Genomic DNA, 24238 nt, shown 5'->3' with positions numbered 1-24238 from the left:
AAAGTGTTTTTATCTAGATTTCTGAAGACCCAATGACTGAGAGAAAGACAGTTTCCTGGTTCAATACTATTTTAAGGATAATAAATGAATCAATTTCAGTATTTACAACTAAACAAATAACTTTTTAAACATAAAAACACAGCTTAAATAGAAACAATTAATAAGATGAATGAACTGGCCGATGCAATATCACTAATATTTAAATTTGGGTATTTAATTATCTGAATTATGAAGCTGATTGATTAGGTGAGGTCAAACTTAGGCAGGAAAATGGTTCAAAAGTTGAAAGGAAGAAACTCTCCATTGAAACACAGCCAGTGGGCTTAATGGGAGCAGGTGGGCTTAAAGGGAACATCAGTGAATTACTGGTTAAAAATCTGAATATTTTTATTCTACACACACGACATTTGAAAACAACTACATGACATGAATCTATATAAGCTGCACTAACATAACATGAAAAGTTTTGATTGATCATGTATTTAAGTAATTAGCTATACTCATTTACATCTGCCCTAAATGGTGTGATTTTTTTGCTACTGTCCCCTTTAAGCCCACTTGGTAAAAATGTTAATTAAAAAATAAATAAAGATAAATATTCATATGTATTATCAATTTAACAATACAATAGGATATTCTGCATACAAAAATGTAAACTATCCATGTTTATCATGCTTTATGTCATGGCAATGAACAATGCTATGCAGTGGCTGTATTGATGCAGCATGTGGGCTGTTTGCTAGCATGCTAAAATGCATATTTCGAATTCAAAAGAAAAACTATTTCTAATTCTAGTAAAATTCTAACACATGTTTTATTTAAAGCACTAATCTCTTAAATTTTGGTAACAAATGAGTACTTAGCTAAAGTCGGAGTAGAAATATGGAATAAATATTGTTTTTTCAGGGCATCAAAATCACTGAAGTTTTTTTGCAACTTCTTCGGGAGCAGCAGGCACATGTCACACATATGCTTCGATAACTCAAGATTGACAAATCTGATTTGCTTAGAATAAAAAGTATAATTTATGTAACAAGCTGCTTCATTGGAAGAACCATGAACCAGCAAAAATGGTGATGTAGTTTTTTTTTATTTGACTCATAAGTCACAAGTGGGCTTATATGGTACGTGGGCTTAATAGGTACACTCGCCCTACTTCTTATCTTCTCAGGTTATCACTCTTTCTTTTCCTCTGTCCTTTCCAATATCCATTCATATCCATGGCCATTGTACCTTCTCCATCTCCGTGTCTCTCTCCCTCTAACTTTCTTTGTACACCACGTCTGTCCCTCTCTTGTCTCTTTCAAAACAAAGTTCTCGATCTCCTCCTCCTAACTCTCCGACAGTCGGTCCCCATGTCGCTCGTCCTCCGCCCCTGTCTCCTCGCTTCCCTCCCTGCCATCTGCCTCTATCCACATCCGGCTTTGAACTTTACATTCTCACACTCTCATCTTCCTCATCACCTTTCCCTCATTTATTTCATCCTGCCTTCAGTGCTGACCTGTCATGGCAGGATTTTTCATTAACTATGTGCAAAATGTTCCACAGTGACATTTACTGCAAATGTGAGCTGAGGCCAACTCTTGTTGATTCTGATGGGTTTAAATTATTCAGACGGCCCAGAACATTTCATTTCACCTGCCTTTCTCCCATAGTGCTGCAGTTCAAATGTAATATGGGGCCAGCAGTTGGACGTGTGTGTGATGGGTAAAGCATTGACTTGCGAGTTCATGCATCTGATTGGCTGGCCGGTGTCCATTAAGAATACACAATGTACTGTGTATTAATCATTTTTAATACAAGTTACCATAGCGACAGTTCTGCTGCTGGAAGCTGCCTAGTGAGTCTCACCGAAAAAGGAGTTAAAAGAACTACAAACACAATGATTGGGATTTTGAACACAGCTACATGGTAACGCAGCCCCGAGGTGTCCTGATGGAGCACTTGGTTTTATTACTCACTTAAAAGTTATTCCTTATCTTTTATATCTTTGTATCCATAAAGGAAACAATCACAAAGCGATAGTTGATCATTCAATACTCAGTGACTCCTCCCACAGCCTGTTTGTGGCGCTAAGCCCCAAGCTCAAGTCGACGCCACTGAAGCTGTGAGCGTAGATTACAAATGGACACTTGGATTTTTCAAAAAGCTACGCAGTTTCTATAAAAACAAACAGACGGGGGGGGGGGCAACAGATGGGCATAGTGGAGGAGGTAACAGGAGCGATTTATTTGGGACTGTTTCATCCATGGACTGATGCATATTGGCCAAAAATGTAAGGCAAAGAGAGATTGCATGTTGACATGACTTAAAATAAACCGCAGAGTTTGTGTTGGTGGGAAAAGAGGAATAGAGGAACGTGGGACAGTTAAACGAGGCAGCTCAGTGCTGTGTGTTTTAAAAGTTTTTCTTTGCACAACAATGTAGGAGTGTGGCACAGAGGAATACTGTAGGCTTTGTCAGGCTATTCTTGGTACGACTCATTTGTTGTAGTTGTTTTTAGTCCTTCGGTGTGACTTCTTCACAACAAGGAAATTATCTTGAAAGCTTTAAAGAATCCTAATGAACTCACTACCAGTCTCTGTCAGTGTTTATATGAAGGTGCACAGAGGTCATTTGTGACTCGGTGTTCAGGCATGACTTGTCTCTGCTGTGGCAATCACTCGCTGTTACCTTTGCCTTTGTCTGCCCCTCCGTAACTTATTCTCACCGTTTCCCTTATCTCCCTCCCCACCTCTCCACTCACCTTCCCCTCTCCATCACTCTCTGTCTCTCTCTATCTCTCCCCCTCTCACCTTGGGACTGCTCCCTCTCGCCTGAACTTTACCATTGATCTGCGCTGTATCGCTGAGTATTCCACACACACGCCACACATGCATCATGCTCCTGGTAACAATGCAGGTAAAGAGGAAAAGAAAGAAAGAAAGAAAAACTTGTGAGTACTTTCATGTACTCGCTCACACTTATATGCACAAGCTATCACACTTAATGTCCTCATTCCTCATCACCATACAGACAAGGAGGGCTAATAACCATAATGACATTCAGCTCAAGTACTATTGATCTCTTGGTAATAGACAGGCCATTGGAAGCAGCATTAGAGCAGTGTTATTCCCAACCAAATGAGAATTAAAGCCATCAACGTCCTTCAAAAAGCTCAATTTTTTTTTACTATGTGCACTCATTACTCTGTGTATGTTGACGCCAGCTGACAGTCTATGACCCCGCAGGTTGGATTACATAATAATGTTCTTTTCAAACTAGGATAAGTTTTCTGAGCTTTAGTAAATCCAGAGTCCCCCATATGGGGGACTTGAAGACATGCATAACAATAACAAAGCCCCCACTGCACTGATTATGAAAGAATATGGTCATATTATACGTCAAATTAAACAGCAGAAGCTGGGCTACAACGTGTAAAAACCATGTTTATATGACCCAAACACAGCCCAAACACTACTCAAACAAACAACTAGACATCAAACTTCATAAAGCACCTCTGTGTGGACCCAGTCGCCACATTTCTGGCTCGTATACAACTGTACATTATGCAAAACACATCAGCGACCTCTCATCTGAACGTGAACATCGGGGCGTTCCCCAACAACAGCAGCTAACATAGCAGCTAGCAGCAGCACGGCAGAGGGAGAAGCCAACAACCAGCAAAGTCGAGCAAAAACAGACACTGCGTGGCCAAAACATGGTCGTACATTTGCTCTTACCTTTGCTGTTTTGCCGTGAAAAGGTTGTGTTATGGGTAAATCCACAATATTTCCAGTTGAACTCTGCCTAGTGTTTACATCTGAACTAGCCGGGCCGAAACCCGACGGCGCTAGGACCCTACACGGAAGCCTGCACGGAAGCCTGGTGCGCGCGCATACAACCCCACGTTGGCCTGCACGTGGATCTGCTGATCTGACTGGTTCATGGCTGTCACATGGCTGCCAGTGCGGCCAATCACATCGACCTGGGTCTAGCGTCATTCCTCTCTCTCTATTGGTTAAAATGAGCCGCCCCTCACTCGAATCGACCACTGCGCTGCAGAGATAGAGGCTGAAAGCCAAACCCACCCAGAAGCTGCTCTGAGAGTGCAGCAGTACGCAGAGAGACTGAATCCACTTATGTTAGTTATTTCCAATCGGTTCCAGTAGATTTATTTTCAGTTAGTTTATCCAAATTGTGTGAAAATAAAGATTAAACAATAGTTTATAGTAGCAGGTGGTTCCAAGCTGTGCCAAAAATGGACATTTTGGAAAGTTCGCCTGGATATTTTGTAGTAAAATCTCAATCATTTTGTCCTGCTTCAATTAATCAGAATCAACCACTGCAGAGACAATGTTCACATGTTGTACAATGATTTTATAGAGAGTTTGAGGTTCATCAGCATTATTCTAAAGGGCACTCATCAAAAATATGATTTTTTTTTTAGGCGAATATTAATTTTATTAATTTTTTTCTGTGTGTCATCTTCATTTACTCTTCACCAGTAACAGATATACTGAAATTTACACATTTCAGCAATTCCTCATTTTTTTCCCTTTACTATGACACCAAAAGTATTCAAATAGACCTTGTGGTTGCAGAGATATACTCATTTTATTATGGATATGCAATTTTCGAGAAAAGGCCTAAAAAATAGGCTGGATTTTACAGTAAGTTACAAAGGTGATAATGATGAAAAACAAAACACATGAGATAAACACACAAATAGAAAATCATATTCATCCAATGTCAATCAAGTCTAACCCACTATAATCAGTTTGTAACATCCTCCCTTGGTTCTTGTTTTCTACTGTTTAGCAAGGTGCAGCATGATATAGACATGAAAAATATGTTTATTATCACATTGTGTGAGTATTTAGAGTTTGAATTTGTGACATTTGCCATTTCATATCTCCTACAATACACATGTGTATTCAGTATTAGCAGAAACTTGAAATTAGGGGCATTAATGTGTACTGTACCTGATCACTCTCTGCAGTCTGAGTCCACTGTGCAAATGCAGGTTGCATATGCTGTTAATATATACGTAATCTTCATTTAAAATTAAAATTGCAGTGTCAAGGTTTAGTAAAATGTCACATACGTCATGTTTGAAATAGAAGTTTTATGTTGTTGTGTATATAATAGGGACCACTGGGGGAAGTTTTTATTCATAGCAGGATTCCACTGAGCACTGAGGGTATCTTAATTCTTATGCAACCTTGTTATGTTTTCCCAGAGTAGTGTATTACCATAAAGAGCCAACATCATGTTGTGTTGTGAGGTCACTGGTGCTAAGACCTGCAGGACAAGCTGAGACAAGCACACATTTCTATCTAGAGGCTATTTAGAGCATGATGAACACACATGCACACAACATCCCCTCCTCTGCCCCCAAAGAATGAACTGTGTATAGGTCCATGGGCTGTTTAGTAAACTGACTTCATTTATGAGCCACACACACACACACACACACACACTTATGTGTATGCTGTACATGCCAAAAGTCAAACATTGCAACTGTGCACATTAGTACACAAATGTAAACTCATGGGAGTACACACACACTTATGTTCATATACTGAACAATAAGTTTGCAATGAATGACGAAACCATACACAAACGCTGTATCTGTTTACGCTTGGGACACACACACACACACCAACCCTTGTCCACTGACCCACAAATCAGACGTCCCCATCTAACTGGCCTTCAAATCTATCCCCAAAAGTAGCCTATGACAGAAACGCACATACACAAAGGGACATAGTATTCATGGGTTGCAGTGACGTCACGTCGAAGGGACCACCGCCATATTTGTGTCCGATTTGACAGGTCTCCTCATATGACAGCATGCAAACCGCAGGATGGAAATGACAGTTTCTTGACAAAATGACAGGGTTTCATACATCCTGTCTGGGTTTATATCTCTATAACAACAGACTAACTCTATATTATCCCACTTATTACACAGTTTATGAATTAATTAATTAATTTGAGACGTAATGTTGATCAAAGTCCTTAGTCCGGTCACTTCTCCGCTGTTTGCTCCTCACCCTCCTCCCGGTCGACTCGTGTGTAGTTGTTTTCAACGAGCTTTTGATAATCAATCAGTAGATTGATGAATTATCATGTAAATGTTACGATGTGCGCATTTATGTAGTCCTGTCTGTCATTACTGTGCGTTCACACCAAAAGCTTCCAAAGCGTCAAAAACGCCGGAAGTCAATTCATTTTCAATGAGAGCCTGGCGACACTGAGCGTCCAAAGCGTCAACAGGCGTCGCCGCGCTTCCAGAGCGTCCAAAGCTTCCAAAACGTCCAAAGCGTCACCAGATGAGAAGTTGAGCCGTGGTTAACTTTAGGGTAATTAGCTATGACGCGGTTAAGCGGCAACCGGCGGCAACCTGTCAGAATAGAGATGTCCGTCGGTTGCCTTTTTTTTATTTTTTTTGTATTTCGGTTCCCCAATGACCAGTGCGATCGAACTTTGACGTCAGTCACGTGACGAGCGGCCAAAGCGGCTGAAAATATTTGCCGTTTTGGGAGCTGTCTTGTCTGACGCCCACCCTCGAGCGTTTTTAACGCTTTGGAAGCTTTTGGTGTGAACGCACAGTTAGAGATGACGGTTACACCGTTACGGGACACGTTTGTGTCACGGACTCGCAGTGGCACAGACAGCTGGTCACAGCTGTGACACTGCGCTGGCCCGTCAGCTCTGTCCGCTCTGATCGCAGGTTTGGTTCCAGCAGCGGTGAGGGAGGCAGAGAGCCTCCACTCTCCCTCTAACCAGCTACAAGTCATTTTTCTAACATCACAATTAGTCTGAAGCTGGTAAAAATGAAACACAAGGTAAAAATCCTTGATAGTTCTTCTGCCCTGCTCCGCTGATCATAGCGGCGTCCCTAGCAACGGCCCGTTTTACTTAGCAACGGTCTGTTATACAGAAATAAAAGACCCTAAATGCAGTCTCAGTGAGTAATTAATAAGAAAGTAATCAAAATGCAGAATTCAATATATCCATGTTATTAAAAAAAAGTGAATCCCCTCTTTTTGTGAGACTTGTCACAGCCCATGCTGCCACTGATAGACTGCCTGCAGTCCACTATTTTTTCCGCCTGTAACTTAACGTCTTTTGGGATGGAATAAAACTGCAGTCCGGGGTTTCTTTGGCGACTGCTATCACAGTCAACAGCACAATATAATCCTGGCATCTTTCAAATAACGTCAATTTTCGGTCTCTTGCTGATTTCCTCCTACTACTCCACACTTGTTCTGGTAACGTGACATGCTGTGATCTGTGCCCAGATTGCCCTGATTCGGACACAAATATGGCGGCGCAGAAACACAGTGACGTCATGTGAATCTAATGAATAAGTGGATGGTAGTATAAGTGCACATGTGTTAAATGTACATTTCATGACCACTGGACATAAGAAACTAAAGGTGCAGGTTGAGACACAGTAACAGATACAAGGAGATGGAATTGTGTTGCCTGATTTATGTAATCAGAAAGGACACTGGTAAATCCATGTCTCCATCTTTTCCACCTTGATTAACTGTAATCCAAGCAGAAAGATCAATTAAGGTTAAATTATCATTAGCCACCTATCAGAGAGGATATTCATGAGGACAAGTGGCCCCGCTGTTTGATTAGCTGATTAAACACTGCTAGAATTACTTGTTCAAACATCAAGTGCCACTGGGCAGGACTCTGTTATACCTTCTCATCGAAAGCATCATCATCAACCGTCTATTGATGAAGTGAGGGCACTGACTCGGAGGAAGATGCCAGAGTAGCTCACTGAACCGACAGAACGGCTTCAAATGATATGAGAAGCCTGTAATTTAGGGTTAATTGGCTAAACAGCACGTGCACAAGTGCTGGAAAAACAACCTCGTGAAACAGGAACACTCTTTCTATGACATTAATTGAGGCAAAACACTTCAAAACATGAAATAATGGCTTTAAAGTAACACCTGTCAAAACCGGAATGGTATTTCATGCAAAATACATTCATGTCAATCATGCAAATTATATATGACATAACCCATTTAGTGACTTGACAGCTGAATTATGTTTTAAACTAAAATTGTGTTTTAATCAAAACAAATTGATCTTTTATGATTAATGAATGTTGTGTTTGCTTCAGTCTTGCTCTGTCTGACAATCACTTTTTCAAGGTGAGATTCACCATTAATAATAAAACTTCATCACATTATCTGACTCTAAAATTAAACACTTTTAATAGAAATGTGTTTTATTTATTGTTGTAAAGTCCTTATCACTAAGTGACCTAGACTACAATATTGTGATTTTTCACTTCTGGCGGATCTGCTCAGAGATTTTAGTGAGTGTTCAATTTAAATCTTTCAACATTTTGGCAAATTCGCCCATTGCCATAATGCCATAATCCCTATAGTCTTAGGGGTACTGTAGGTTTGTTACATTTAATTGTCGATGCAAGCTGCTCGGCTAATGCCACGGAGGCTCATGGTATATCTGGCCTTTCCCTTAAAACTCAACAAACACACAATCCAACAACTCCAAAACACTCTCGTGGACAAGTTGGGACCTCAACATTCACATATGAAATAATAGTGGAACGTTATGAGACAGAGTGGTTTCAGTGCCTTTCATTTTGAAAGGCACAGGCAAATGAAATTGTCTAGTGTGAGTAGGGATCCAGGTTCAGAAACACACATATGGGGTAATTTTGACTTTTTATGCTCTTATTGTTTTAAGGGCTTATTTTTCCGTCTGTCACACCACTGTTCCACATGGTTTCACACATAAGCGATCACCCCCCGGTAAGAGAACATAGTGTTTCATCAGAGATAAAATTTTAAAAGTCTACATATGTGAGCTGGCAAAATGACTTCTCCAACAACCACCTCTCTACCAGTTGTTTTCATTTCTAAAACTGTAGGAGAACATAACGTTTGCAATCACATGCACTCTCTGCGGAAAGTTCCATTTGGATTCTGCTCTGTGTTTGGTGGAAGTGCAGATGAATGGTACACACACGGCTAAACAGACTGACATTCACACATCCTCCAATAGGTATACGCAGATATACATACATAGCAAACACGGCCTATTAAACAAACACACCCTCTTGACTGGATTAGAATACTGATGAATTTTAATTATGGAGAACCAGCTGTGTGAGATTACATGTGCATGTTTCAATTTACACAATACATGTATCTGATCCTCACATGCATGAGGGATTGGCTTTATCATTCTGCATGTATGACTTCACTTGTCTGTGCATGCATGCATGTGTGTGTTTAAAGCTGTGCGTCTGTGTGAGTAACTGGCTGTAAGTTATGATCCGAGTCGGCAAGCAGCGGCATGAAATGGAATTGGAGTTCAGCGCCGGCATTCTGATTTACCATCTCAGAACGCTATACACTCCCCGCGTCCGTGTGACCTCGCATGTGTGTTTCCGGGCGATTGTGCGCATGTGTTTGTGTTTTGTCTGTGACAATGTGCAGCTCTCCATGTGCGTGTTGTAGCCCTCCTCGTGGATTCATTGGCATGTACAGTACGTATCTGACCGTGTCGCTTTCCAGCCGGGCTGTAACTCACTAGAACATTTATCTGCGAATCGCATTTGTATGCCTAAGGGGAGCCGTGCCTTTTGAAAGTCCAACAGTAAAATATTGGATTGGCCGACACACAGAGATAGAGCCTGGGAGAATTATCAGTTAGAAGATCAAATTTTTTTTCACTCTGCGGCCTCAGCGCTGCCTGAAGACAGATTTTTCTTCTTCTGTGTTTTCATTTTAAATAGAACATTGGAATTGAAAAGTAAAATTTTATTCAAAAACACTTTTTTTTTTTTTTTTTTAATATAACATACAGAGGTTTGGTGTCTCATGTATTTTCTCAAATACACATTTTAGAACCAATTTTTCAGCTTCAAATTTAATAAATTAACAAAATAATCCATCCCACAAATAATTTGAATTGCATTGCATATTTCTCCACCAAAGACTCAAGCTTTTTCAGCTTTTTAGATGAAAATTTAGTGTTGGATCACTTGAGTTCAAATCAGTTATTTCAGAAGTGCTACATTTAGATTATAGGTCAGATGAATACTGAATAACTGTGTTTAGTCTGAATTAATAGTGTAAGCAGAGTATCAAATAATTCATGAGATCACACATGAGTTATTCACAACTGATTGGGCTGTTGCTCAGGGTCTCTAATCCACCATCTCTCCTCCAGCTTTGGCCTTCACCGGTCTTTTCATTGGACCCTCGAGAACGCAGACTATAAGCTATCAACATCATTTACACGACTGTGCCAGCATTATAGGGGCTTTCTTTGCAGAATGGTGTTTACTAGCCGACTCGCTCAAACGTGGCTTTGTTTGAATTTTAATAATAAAGCTCTGAAGCCGAAATAATCAAATAATAAGCTGGCAAAAGTCAGAAGGTTATGCTTTAATGAAGTGGGTTTTAGAAAGGCCAAAGAAAAAATCAAGAGGATCAGTGCATAGAGACGGTCCGCTCTCTGATTCATTCACTATGAGTTATCTCAGGTTTCTTATTATCATGGACAGCCCTGCGCTGGGGGTGGGGGGTTGTAATGAGAGCAGGACGGAGAAAAGGTCATTTCAAAAAGTGGAAGTGGTTGTGGAGCCCTGTTGACTTGACAACGTGCTTATTTACAACGTGTTATCCTTCAGGTTGCTATCACCGGCTGCAGCCAAGTTGTTTATTTGCAGAGCAAACATGCTACAAATACATCCTCCTTAAGCTACAGCTGTTTTCTACAGATTGGATCAAACAAACACAGACTCTGTATTTAGTTGTGTTTATGTGGAAGTGATGGACCTCACAGTAGTTTTTATCCTGAGGGCATTTCAGCCCAATTTTCTTGTATATGGGTGATGCAGGCAAAGGTGAATTGTCAGCAGCCGTTTGTTGTTATCTGCTCACTTGCAGTTAGATTTGTGCTCAGGAAGGCATGTTGACAGGTCACATGCAGCAGAACATAAGCACAGGTGTAAATATCCCAGTGGATGAAAGCTGAATTCCATTTAGCTGCTTCAGTGTCAGGGAACTGGAGTGGGGCCTGCTGCCTCACTGTCATGACTCACTGAGACACTCAAACACAATAGAGCCACTGTTAATGTTATTAGTGACATGTGTGTATGACAAATCAACATGGCAGCTGTGAAAATGTTTCTTTAGCAAACAGATTTGCTGCTTTCTCTGTTTTTTATCTACTGTAAAGTGATTCTTGACTTGTCTGACAAAGTTGCAAACATCATATTGGGCTCTGAGACCAAGAGAAAGACAATTATACATTTCTTTCTTTTTTCTTTGTAAGTTGTTTTTAATTAAAGATTTTAGTACAATTCCAAGTTGTTTGAATGGCAGAGATCTGTTTACAGAGTTGAGTAACAAGTATCCCTTTAAAGGGATAGTTCACCCAAAATTGAAATTTCACTCATTATCTACTCACCCTCATGTCGACCAAGGGCTGGGAGAAGTTGTCCCGAAAAAAATTAAATAAGTCTATATTTCAAGCTTGTTCTGTTCCTCTTGCCGGAACCAGGGTCCGTCCTCTTCCCGGTTCGTCAAATTCAGACTTATTAAATTTTTTTCGGGACAATTTCGCATTTCGGGGCTTCAATACAAGACGGACATTACATACGAGCAGCATGGAGGTATTTGGATGTTTTTTGGTGTGTCTTTGTTACGAAGACAGTTGGTATCTGTTTGCAACCGTTATATGGACATGCACTGCTACGCCAAGACCCCCTGTAACTCAGAGAAGTCACGTAGGACTCTGAAACTTCTCCCAGCCCTTAGTCCACATGACGGTGAGTAGATAATGAGTGAAATTTCAATTTTGGGTGAACTATCCCTTTAATATAAATATTCATTTAAAAAAATGTGCACTTGATGATAAACTCATGTGATCACATATTTCAATCAATTGACAGCCCTGATTCTAATAACTAATCTAATAGTTGAAAGGCAGTGTAGGCTACTGAACTGCTGCTGAGTCATCAGTAGTTTTTTTTTTTTTTTTGTCTTCCAGGGGAGTGAGTTTTAATTGGGTCTTCACAGTTAACACCTGTGCCGGTGCACGATGGGAGTTTGGTGCCAACCAGGAACAAACAAATGCAAGGTTAAACTTAATGAACAGAGCTTAATAGCTGCTGCTTTCTCACTTTCATCTCACTGTAACTGGAATCACAATTAATTATTTTAGATTATCTGTCAGGTTCTGTGAAGTTGTAACTTTACCCCCCCTCAATATAACAAACATTTAATTACTCCCCCCCCCCACCCAAAAAAAAAGGGGAAAAGATTCATCAACAATGAAAATAATGAGGACTTTCAGCCCCAGTAATGACCGTCTACTCTACATCGTGTTGTTACAGTCTCTGTGCACTGAAAGGCACAGGTAGTGTTTCCTCATCATTTTATTTTTACAGCCACACAGATTTTTTTTTCTTTCTTGCTTCAGTCAGCATGTGGCACAGCTGGTTAGGCAGGTTCCTCAGATGTTTCTGCGAGGTATGACACAGCAAATTGCTAAATCCCCCTCAGCGATTTATAAGACAGAGATCCGATTAACTGCTGTACGACATAATAAGTATTGGCAATAAACTGCTGTTGACACTTTCACGGTCGTGCACATATTAATACACTGGTACAGATGCGCCGTACTGTAGATTTAGTATACATCACACTCGCACTCACACGCATACAAGCCACACAGCCACTATTAAACAAGCACGCTCAGATGGAGGTACGCACGGACACGCACACTTCTGCACCCACCCACACACACACTCTCACACATCCACTTCCTCTGAAAATATCTTGGAATTAAGTTATCACTTTATCCTCTCCTGTCTCTTTCTTTCCCACAGAGAGATTAACATCCACTCTCTCTCTCTGCGTTTGCCGCTCCTTTCATGTGAGCACTGAGGCAGCTGCAGCTGTGGAAGTGTTTGTATGTGAGTGTGTGTGTGTTTTCTGTGCATGTGCGTGTATGAGTCAGGGCTCCGGCGCTCAAATAAATCCACTTCCTGTTTCCTGCCATCTTATCTTGGCCCCCACCGCACATGTACAGTGTTGACTGTGTGTCTATATATGTGTGTGTGTGTGTGTGTGTGTGTGTGTGTATCTGTCAGTCTCATCACTGCCCTCATCATCACGGCCAGCGGAAGCCACTGGAGAAGACAGAAAGATTTGCAGGCAACAGGGTTAATTGATACTTCACATTTTAGATGCCTGTGTTCTGGGAGGAAATATGGAAGCAAGAGAGATAAGAGAGGAGGGGGGTGTAAAGAAAAGGGAGAGTAAAGAAGTGGAGGAAAAGAGAGATGGAGTGGTGAGATGAAGAGGGGGACGAGAGCGGTTCGAGGGAAAAAAGGGGGACAGCGCAGGAGGGAGGAAGAATTGTTGAGAGCAAGTACGGCAGTTAATATTTTACAAGCCTGGATTAGAGAGGTCATGAAATGAGGAATGGCAGAAGGATTCCTGAGAGTCGGCTACAGGGAGAAGGAGAGGAGTGGGACAGCTGGATAACACAGCTTTGATCAGAAACATCTGTAGGTTTCGCGGTGGTGGGAGAAAAACAGCGAGTGGTGGGAGAGAGACGACTGCATCCTGCTTCATGTCTTTGTGTGGACAGGTTTCACTTAATTAGCTTACGAGTAATCATACTTGGTGTTTTTATTTGAACGAATCTCATTCTTTTTTATCTTCTTATTTCTACTTCTTTTTTTTCTTTTTGAAAAACCCGTCCTGATACCATATTCACTATGAAGTACAGTAGTTGTATATTAACTGCTGACCTTTTCCCAAAGTGCACTGGAGGCTTTAAAAATAGATTTCCCATCCAGGTTTCCATCCCTCCTCCTCCTCCTCCTCCTCCTCCTCCTATGCTGCAAGAGAGTCAGCTTAAGTCTTCCTTGACGCAGAGGATCCGTCATGACCAGCATTTCATCCCAATGACGTTTTGTCAGTTCAGCGAAGACCCGAATAGAACCATCTAATTTAGACGTTGTTGACCCATAATGATGTTAGTGATGTCATCTCTAAGCAGACTGTGTCAGCACAGAGCAGACTGCGATTGTTTGTCTTTTTTGAAGAGGAAAGACAGGAGCCAAGTCGTCCTCAGTAGTGAGATATGAATGTTTTTCAACTCATATTTATTCTGGGTTATTTCCAAAGTAAGACAGATATGTAGATGTGAGTTTTTTGTTTAAGAAAATAACGAAACCGCAGGAGCATAATGAGCTGAAGGACGGTATCGGAGGCAGCATCGTAACCTTAGAAAAATGGGGTGTGATTGTTATTATCAGCTGTTCTAATGAACTGTGTATCTAATAAATATGTTGCCTGACTCCCCTTTGGCAAGACTGTACAATAATGATAATCACACATAAGCCTGCAGAAACCTCCCTCGCAGTCCTAATCTTATTGGTTAATAACATGGCTAACATCACCCTAAGCCTTCCCAGAGAGCCAAACTCTGAAGGTCAATGCTAATACCAGGCCACTCATTTATTAAACCAAATGGGGTGGGGGTGTGGTAATACTCCTAGAACAGATAGACAGAAAATGATGAGCATCAAGACATGAAGAAAAAGGAGAAAGAGAGAGGAAATAGGGAGGATAAAAGTGAGGATATTGAGAGATAGAGAGGAAAATCACAGCAAAGCAAAAGGAGAGGATGAGGAAGGATGTAAAAGAGTGGGCAAGGGGATATTTAACAGCAGGATGAGACGAAGTATGAAGTGATACTGTAAGTGGTTGGAAGGAGAGATAGAGGAGCAAAGGGTTTCAGAGGGAGAGATGAGAAGAGGGAGGGGGTGAGGGGGTAGGGGCAGAGAAATGACTGCCTTAATTAATGGACTGTAATATATGACAATATTCCTGGGGTCCAAGATAATATCAGCAAAAATTACTGCCTTCATCAACGGGCGCACTGTGCAAATATACCGTGACCTTGACAGAGGGAGTGCAGAGACAGGGGAATGGGGAAAACTCCTGACAGGAACTAAACGTGTCTTGCCCACGATAAAAAGTTATGATAGCTCCAATTATGAAAGAAGCTGATGAAAATTCATTTTTTCCTTCTCTCTCCCTATTAAACTCTGCTGCAGCAGCCAGGCCTGATCAATAAGGGCTTGCCAAGCTGACTTTCACACATTTTGGACAATTATATGTATTGATGTTTTAACTAAATATGAGTTCATTTACAAAATACTCCACGTCCAGTTTATGGGAAAGATGCGACGGTCATAAAACTATCCATTTTGTCAACTGTAAAATATTTCCATCTTTATTCAGCCGTTAAAACTGCCCAGTTATTTGCTTTCATTTTGTGCAATTAATCACATTAAATGCGCTGCCACCATTTAAACACACAGAAAATCGTCTGATGATGGCAGCAGCATGTCCACGTTGCCAGGGAGGTGGAGAGTGTTTGCTGAAGTGTCCTTGAGTGAGACGCCAAACCCCAAATGCAAATGGTGTTTACAAATAACCTGCATTAGCAATTCTGATGGAGGCAACGTGTCGCTGGTGAAATTTGCAAAACACAGGAAGCACATTAATGCTGTGTCATGCAGAGAAAATATATCAGTCTATCTATAGTCTAATCTATAGTCAGTCTATCTATATATAGTCTATCTATTGATCGATAGATTGATATTGATATTTCAAAGGATGAGAACTAAGTGTTTGATTTCCAGAGTTGATATCCATACAGGATCACACACTGAACACATCTTGATGTGGTAGTCAATGTAGCAGATTTCTTGTAAACACAAAGAAACCCAATCCAGTGAAGTTGAATGTTGGGTTCAGGTGGGCAATGACTGCTTTGTTGTGACATCACAAAGTTAGTAAAGTCCTGACGGCCTGTTTTAAGGAACAGTATCTGAATACAGGTTGTGTGCACTTCTCTGTGGACTGAGTGATACTTTCCCAGTATTAATCTAGAAACTAGATCTACTGTATAATGGACACCTCGACTCATATAAATCTTTAAACCTTTAAACTGATGAATATTTCCACCCCATAACAGCTTCATGTTCAAAGTTAAAACCTGAACTCATCAGCAAAAAGTAATTTATGTATAGCTATATTATAAAATGCCACATCTTGGCATGTGCAAAGCATAGGGGTTTATTTCTGTCCTGCCGCTGAACTCAAGTGTGCCGGAGCTGCCACCGAGCCATCAATCATCCAACACTTGGAACAGTAATCAGCCTGCTTCGTCAAGCTGTTGCCACGGCAGCTAAATGGAGCGCGGGCGCGGACTCCAGCGCGCAGCAGCGGAGCTTCTAGTATTATTTTCATTGTTATTTGAGTCAGCGATCAAAGGAGCACCGGTCCGAGTGGGACCCGGGGCGATTTCCCCATCGTCACAGAGGGTCAGTGAAATTCAAGAATGAATTTTCCAGTGGCCGTGCGCTTCCAGTGTTGGCTGGGCGACTGTTTTCCAAGTACTGGCAGGTACCGGGGGGACCCACGCATGAGTAGTTCTGAAGCTGCAATCAATCATGTGTGACTGTGGAAGTGCAACAGACACACACACACACACACACACAGCGGACAGCACGCGCTGTGCATGCTCACATCTACACACAGATACACACGCACACACACGTATCCTTTAGATGTGTGCGTCCTCCTGATCTTTGTCCCTTTCTCCCTACAGTACATGAATGCAGTCAGATACACAATAAGCAAGAAGTAATGGGTGTGTGGGGGGGGTGCGGTGCTGTCAGGTTGAGTGGCTGCGAAACACAAGCAGCTGAGAAGGCGCAGATTGCTACTGCGTCTCCTGAGCTTCAGATGGCATGCAAAGAAGGGGTGGAAGAGAAAAAAGAAAAGAAAAGGTGTTAAATAAATAAGGTTGGAGGAGCCCGGTGGTGCACGCATACAGTAGAGATTTATTTGCACTGGAGCAGATCCATCAGCATTGTTGCCCTGTCCTTGATGTGAAAGTTTACTTACAGTTTCACGCTTGTCATTTTATTGGAGGAAAGACTAATGATGCATTTGCTGCCATGAAAATCATTATAAGAGAATGACTTTCCCCTCCAACAATCCACCCTCAGCTTCCAGTAGCCCTCACCAGTCCTCTTGACTTCAAAGACAGACATGGAAAGTTGCTGTCCGCTCTCAAACTGTGCCCACTTGTTATGATATCAAAGGAATGTAGGTTAATTAATGCACTAGGTTATAATGATGATTAGAAATAATGACTGCAAAACGGAGCGAGCATGAGATCAAAGTCCGACCCTCCAAAAAAATACAAAAGGATCATTTTGTTCATCTAATCAGATCACTTATGGAAATCATAATACAAGTGTGATGGAAACGGAATGTTTGTGAATCATGCGGAGGTTGGTGTTAATGTATGTGAGCATTGTGTGTATTTTAGCAAAGGCCTACAGACCAGGTTTCTCTCTTTCTCTCTCACACACACAAACACACACACACACACACACACACACACATGCAGACGCCAGCAGCAAGGAAAGCAGCTCTAAATCCTAGGCATATACAGTCCACACGCACAGTCAGGGGAAAGAGACGTCACAGCAGAAGATGTGCTCTGTAACCATGTTTATATCGGTCTATATTCCAAGCTGTCCATGAACGCATCGGTCCATGAAATAAGTGTGCAGATTAATCTTGAGTGTGGCCTATCTGCACAACATGTTTTATACATGTAAATACATGCATAAATGTACGAGAACACCCCTCCTTCTATCTATAGAGACATGGAGACACGCACAAGACCACACACACACACACACACACACACACACACAGGCAGGTTTTCAGGGAATAGCCTGCTTTATCTGCTTTTACCTCCGTCCAGGTGGTTTGGAATCAATATGAATAATCTCCTTGTGGACTTGGGGATTGGAGTGCTTTAATCCAAAACTTGAGCTTTTCCCTCTTTCATTCAAAATATTAGCATCTTTTACTCTTTATCAAGATGCATGGGAATTAATTAAAATATGCCCCCTGCCCTGTTGCACTAAATACAAACTGTGCAGTAGAGAGGCAGCAGCTCTGGGGAAGCAGTGCAGAACAGACGGTCAATAACAAGCGGAAAGACCCGGCCTGAGTAGACACAGCCAGAATCAATAGACTTCTACCTTAATGACCCAAAAGTCAGTAGTTTCTCCTTTCCTTCTTTATTCCCTTCATTCCGTCTCTCGGAGGCAGGTGGTGTGGTACTGAACAGCTAGCGCAGCTCTTTCCCAACGTTCTTTTTCTTTTTTTAATGTTTTGGCTCTGAGTAGTGAAAGAGCACTATCATCATCATCATCATCATCATCATCATCATCACTGCCATCACTATCATTATCATCATCATCACTGGCGCAGAATCAAAAATGTGTTGTACACATATGTTGAAAGATCTTGTACTCAAATTAACCTTCATTTGTATCCCTCATTGTCTGCCACCGCCATAGGTGCACACTATCTCAAACGCACACACAGACAGACACACACACGTGGCCACAGACAGGTCAGCCTTTTTGCATCAGACTGTGAAACCACAGAAATGCAGAAATGTCAGAGCTGCAAAAGCAGGACAAGCAAATGGGAGAAATTAAGAGGCTTTGTTGGTGCTTAGAAGGAATGTCAAAACACATGTTATGGATGAGTGTGAGTAACAGGGCTCTGAGAGAGAGAGAGCGAGAGAGAGAGAGGAGGGAAAGAAAGAGTTGTTCAATCAATGCATGATTGTCAGTCGGTATGGATTTTTTTATGTGTTTATAGGAAACATTCAAAGACCAGCACTCGCACACTTACCCACTGATACACACATGTACTGTACAAAGACATATGGTTCATGTGTAGATGCATGTGCACACATACTGTAGACACTATTGCGGTCCAGTGTTTTGGTCGTAACAAAGCTGTCTGACCCCAGAAGTACAGCCCACTCCTGATTCTCAGACCTCATGAGTAAAGTAAAACAAGGTCTTTCTCACTCTCTCTCTCTCTCTCTCTCTCTCACACACACACACACACACAGAGAGAGTTAGTTCTAGGCCCCTCTGTTCCAGCAATAAGCCTGTCTGAAGTCTAGCTATAATGACATCCAGGTATGTTTGCTCTTCATTTTACACGGCTCATCGCAGCTCCAAACAGGGTATCAGCACAGGGGGGAGTCTGTGTCAGCATGTGTGTGTGTGTGTGTGTGTGTGTTTGCCTCATATTATTGTATACACACACAGATTGCCCTGTCCTTGTACACATCTGTATGGCAGTGTGTACTTGCGCTTGTATTTTTTTGTCTGTGTGCACTGCAGCTATATTTGTGTTTTTTCCCACGTGTGTGAGCTCAGGTAATCAAAAGTGCATTAGTGTGTTTGTGTGTGTGTGTGTGTGTGAGAGCAGGCAGGACATTGCCCACATGCGTAGACAGAACCCTCTCTCTGGGCTTGTTGACATTCCAGTAGCTTGGCCTCTCTGTCTGCTCCAAACTATCCTCTCATTCAAAACAGACCTCCACTTTCACTCTCTCTTTCTCTTTCTCTCTCTTCCCTCTTCTACCTGCTACCCTCTCATTGCAAACCTGTGTTAGGACGTGAGTGTACATGTTCACTCTGTTCTCCATCAGCACTGTTGAGTTCACCGTGGAGTTCAGTATGGAGCAGAGCATGGGCAGCACTGTAAACTGCTGAGGAGACGCGTTACGCCACGTTTACCCTTCCTGTGGGCTCAACCACAGCTGGCGTATGACAATAGCATGTTCACACTTATCACAAAGTAACAGGCACGTTCACCTTTCGTCCGTGGGGGCTGGTACTGTAATACAGCTTATGTGCGCTCTTTGTAACTTGGCATCAACAGCATAATGATGTGAAATGATAAATGTGAGGAAACCTTAATTGAGAGGGAGTTATACGGTATAAGGGATCAAAAGCTTGACCACTGCTCAGTCAAGTGTGCAAAGTCTATATTCTGCCCAGTGCACCAGGGGGTGAGCCAAGTTCACTGCGGTACGTCCGTGCCCAGACTAGCATTGTACTTATAAACAGGATGGGATCAAAAAGAATATATTATCATATATTATAGGTGGCCATGCTGGAGGTAGTGGCAATCATGGCCAAGCAAAGTCACCACTGCCATCCTCTTTAAACACAGGGCCGTCTCCATCATGAGGCACTGACGGCTCCTCTCAGAGGAAACAGACTGTTGTCTGGGACCTGGAGGATACAGCAGCTGAAGTATAACTGCCTGGAGCAGATGGCGACTACTCGACTGGAAACGCTTTTAAGTTCACTCTGGACACATTGAAGATTTGAAAATCATTATGTTTTCCCTGCACGATAAGGATAATTTGAAATGATCCATAACCATCTGCAGTTAATTATCAGAAGGGCTGTATAAAAAGTAATGCTTCCTGTTATTTCTGAAACTATTTTTAAAGTTTCACTAAGCCTTGTTCTACATGGAAAACAAGGTTTGTTATCAATCTGGCAACATAGCAAACACATGATGCTACAAATAAATAAGCATAAGCAATAAGCAATAACAAATGAAGGAAGGAAGTACAAATAAACCAGTAAAAAATAATCAGTTCATGTCGGTGACACTCTTATTGAACACACAGCGATCCAGGTGTTGCTTTGGCTACACTTGACGTTGACAACGAGGCAAAGTTTGCAGCCGTTGCCTTGGTTACCTATAATGTTTTGAATGGAGACTCCAGGGAGGTAGAAGCAGAGAGAGAGAGAGAAAGTTTTAATTGATGTAAGGTTTTTCTTCGCACTTTGTGAACTGTTTTCAGTCTCCTGTTGATCTGCAGTAGAAACAGACAAATAATTCATCAAAACACAAGTTTGATGTGCACCAACACGGAGGTGTCTGTGCTCATCTTGCAACAGCCTGGTGCTTGACACACAAAAACTATTTGGAGTGCTGTTCTAGTCTCTCTTTTTCCATTATTCACCACTTGCTTTTGCGAGTCGAGTGTGTTGTATCGTCTTCACACATCATTTAAAAAGTGGATCTACATTGTGTAACTGTGCAGCGTTTGCTCCTTTTAGGAGACTGCAGATGAAACGGATACCTGCTGCTGTCATGGCTATAAAGAAACTCACCGGAGAAAGGAAAAGACCTTCACTGTAGACTAGCTACTAACTATTGTGGATAGAGCTGTTAAGAATGACTCGTTAATCTTTATTCTGTCTGGCTGCCATTAAAGCCAGACCCAGACTGCTTTTTTGACCATGTGACAGCTGGTTGAATATCGTAAAAAGTAAAAGTGGAAAGAGGAGCAGATGATGAACAAAGGCCGTTGTGTGATTTTTATTAAGGTTTATATGGGTGTGATTTCACCAGTGCGCCATTGTAACAGCACCACCTCACCTTCTTCTACATCTCCTCCTCCTAAGGTGCATGGCCTCAGTGCAGCACAGGAATAGATCCGTGTGATCATTTTTGGAAGACATAATGCTCTTGTGCAAACAGGCACTTGACACTCTGCCCTATGAAATCAAATGAAGAGTAATTTACTTAAAAATATGTTTTAATCAGAAATTTCTGTATTAGATATCTTTAAATGAAGCTCTTAGGTACGTGTTGCCAGGCAACAGCTTGTTAAACTGAAGAAGCTGAAGAAGTTTTAGGCATTTTTTGACATTCCTTTTTAAATCAGGGCAGATGACACATTTGACACTTTTTCTCTCAACTCTTCACCCCAGAAGAAGAGGAACACTGCAATCTAACACAAAACATTTAAACTGCTTTCTATATTTGAGACATATTTGTTACTTTTTGTGCCTCATGCTAGAGTTTGCCACAACTCTTCATGTTTCTGTGTGGTTTGGTCATCTTGCTCTCCTCTCCTTTCCCCCCGCAGCTACAGTTTTACCTTAGTTCACATCACTTTAAAAGCTCTCACTTTCCTTTCCTTTACCACTACAGAATATGAAATATGAAAAAATCTTATCAGCATGTTCTTAACAAGAGGCTTCTTATCTTTTTTTGTTGTCAGTGGTGGTTACACTTATAACCCTGGGTCAATTAATTTAAAACAATAACACAGACATGTAGTTATACATGTCTAGTTACTTGAAGTAAATCCACATCTGTCAGCCAATTAGTAACAAGAATCATCTTGCTGTAAAAAACAAAACACAATAAAATGTAAATTTGGGCTAATTTATAGGCTACCTATGTATTTACTGAGTATATTTCTCATTAGAAGTAACACATCCTACAGTACTGCTAAAAGTATGTGGCCCCCTGAGAATGTACACTAGGCTACATAACACCACATAATTTCAGGTGCTCAGGCAACCAGAAGGCATTTGCACACTATAGCTATTACGATTTTTTTAGAGGCATGAGCGTACATGCGCTAACCATAGAGTCGTGAAGACAGGAGCATTCATGTTTTTTCTGCTTGTTGAAGGAAGGGATAATCAACATTTACATTCTGTTGAGCACAAATGAGCCCGCATGTTTTAACTTTCTACTACTTGCAGGAGTGCACTTGATGAAAGGCTGACACTGAGCAATGAGCTCTCTTCAAATGATATACTATATTCCCCCCAAAAAAGTATGACAATTGAAGAGCAGGAAAAAGGGAAATGGATGATAAATGAGTATGATTTATGGCTTAAGATATGTAATAAGATAAACCAGGTTGTTGTAACTGTTTTACACTTTGGATTAAATAAGGCTTAGTCACAGTTGACTGGAATAGTGGTCTGATCTGAGGTTGGCTGTGGCGTGAAGTGACACTGAAAACTCTAAAAGCAGGTTTGGTGATTGTATGAGAAAGTAATTCTATTCACTGTATCACACAAAAGATGCCCACACAGTCAGGCCTCCAAGTCACTATATAGCTTGATTGTTGTTACTTCACTCTCTTATTAATTCTTCATACTGCAAATAATACAAAATTTAACTAGGTGAAACAATTTGTCTGACAAATCAGGCACTGAATTCTGGATTTATCAGACATATCTGACTACATTTAAGAAAGAAAACTGCTATAACAGACAAATGAAAAATAAAAGTTTTATTTAAATGTTCTGTGCATATGACAGTGAAATTGGGCCATTAGCACTCTGGGTAAGAGTCCTGAAGAAATCATTTGTCTCAAAGTCAAGAAATTACACATCATAGCCGTCGCTTCCAAATGTCAAAGTTTCCATAAGGAAGTGTGTGCTGCTCCGCTACCACGATCGCTATTGTGCCTTTTCTGTTATTGTATTCCAGGCAGATGTGAGAGTGTGTAAAAGTCAGGGATTAAACCTGAGACCTTTCTCCTGGAGGACCTCACGACCTTCTCGGAGAAAGGAATATAATGCATGAGAGGGAAAGTAAAGCATGAAGGAAGTGGCAAAGGTGTAAGCAGATGTGCAAGAAAGAGAGAGAGGCTGAATTTATCCATAACAAGGCTGGAATTGTTTCTTCTGCCACATAACAGGACTGATTCTCTGAGCAGCTGCTTGAATGTTAAAATAAGAAAGAAAAAATGAAACCTCCACAAAGACCATGCAGCCATTGATCATATTAGACAGCATAATGTAAAATGACATAAGGCAGCTGATGTTATATTTGATAATGAGGGAGATGTCTCCTTGCATCTATTAATAAAGCTCACTGTCTTCTAATACAGTTTATTTAGCTTGTAAACAGCACTGATGAAAAGCTGTTGACATTTTGTAGCGGAAATATGTGATAATTAAAACATCCATCCATGTGTTTAAGTGTGAATGATGCTGTGTAAGTTTTGTCATATTATAGGATGGCAACAGAAAATATGAGCACAGCTGACAGTGTGCATTATTTTCTCACAAAGCTCTGGAGTCAGCTGGTTTCAGAATTTTCTTGAATTTGAAGCGGTGACATGTTTACTCTGAGGATGACGGATAAACAAACAGAACCATGTGTGTTTCTAGTGACGGCTGACAAGTTGCAACGGTATATGACTGATTATCCACTCTGCATGTGTGAGACTACGTCACACACATGCACTTTGTAAAACACAAGTCATGCAGAGTTGTGTACGTCAACTAAACAGACAGGTGGACAAACGACAACTGGGGCAGACAAACAACATCAGACAGAGAGGAGATTGACAAAAAGAGGAAATCGATAGCAAAGGAGTTCAGCTGGAGCCATTTTGATATTGTGCCTTGTCCTCTGTGTGCCCGTGTTGAGACTAAAAGTTTACAGGAGAATCTTTGTCTCTGTCTCCTTGACTCGCTTTC

General features: G+C 41.3%; 1 protein-coding gene across 2 annotated transcripts in view; it reads right to left on the bottom strand.

Moving 5' to 3' along the window:
* The window catches only part of cntfr (ciliary neurotrophic factor receptor), a 256798-nt gene that overhangs the window by 109581 nt on the left and 122979 nt on the right, over positions 1–24238 (bottom strand). The window lies entirely within an intron of this gene.

This window comes from Trachurus japonicus, chromosome 12, assembly GCF_045865225.1.
Source record: "Trachurus japonicus isolate A0001 chromosome 12, Traja_1.0".
In the NCBI taxonomy this organism is placed as follows: Eukaryota; Metazoa; Chordata; class Actinopteri; order Carangiformes; family Carangidae; genus Trachurus; species Trachurus japonicus.
The sequence above is the reverse complement of the archived record's forward strand: the minus strand, read 5'-3'. Positions and strand labels throughout refer to the sequence as shown.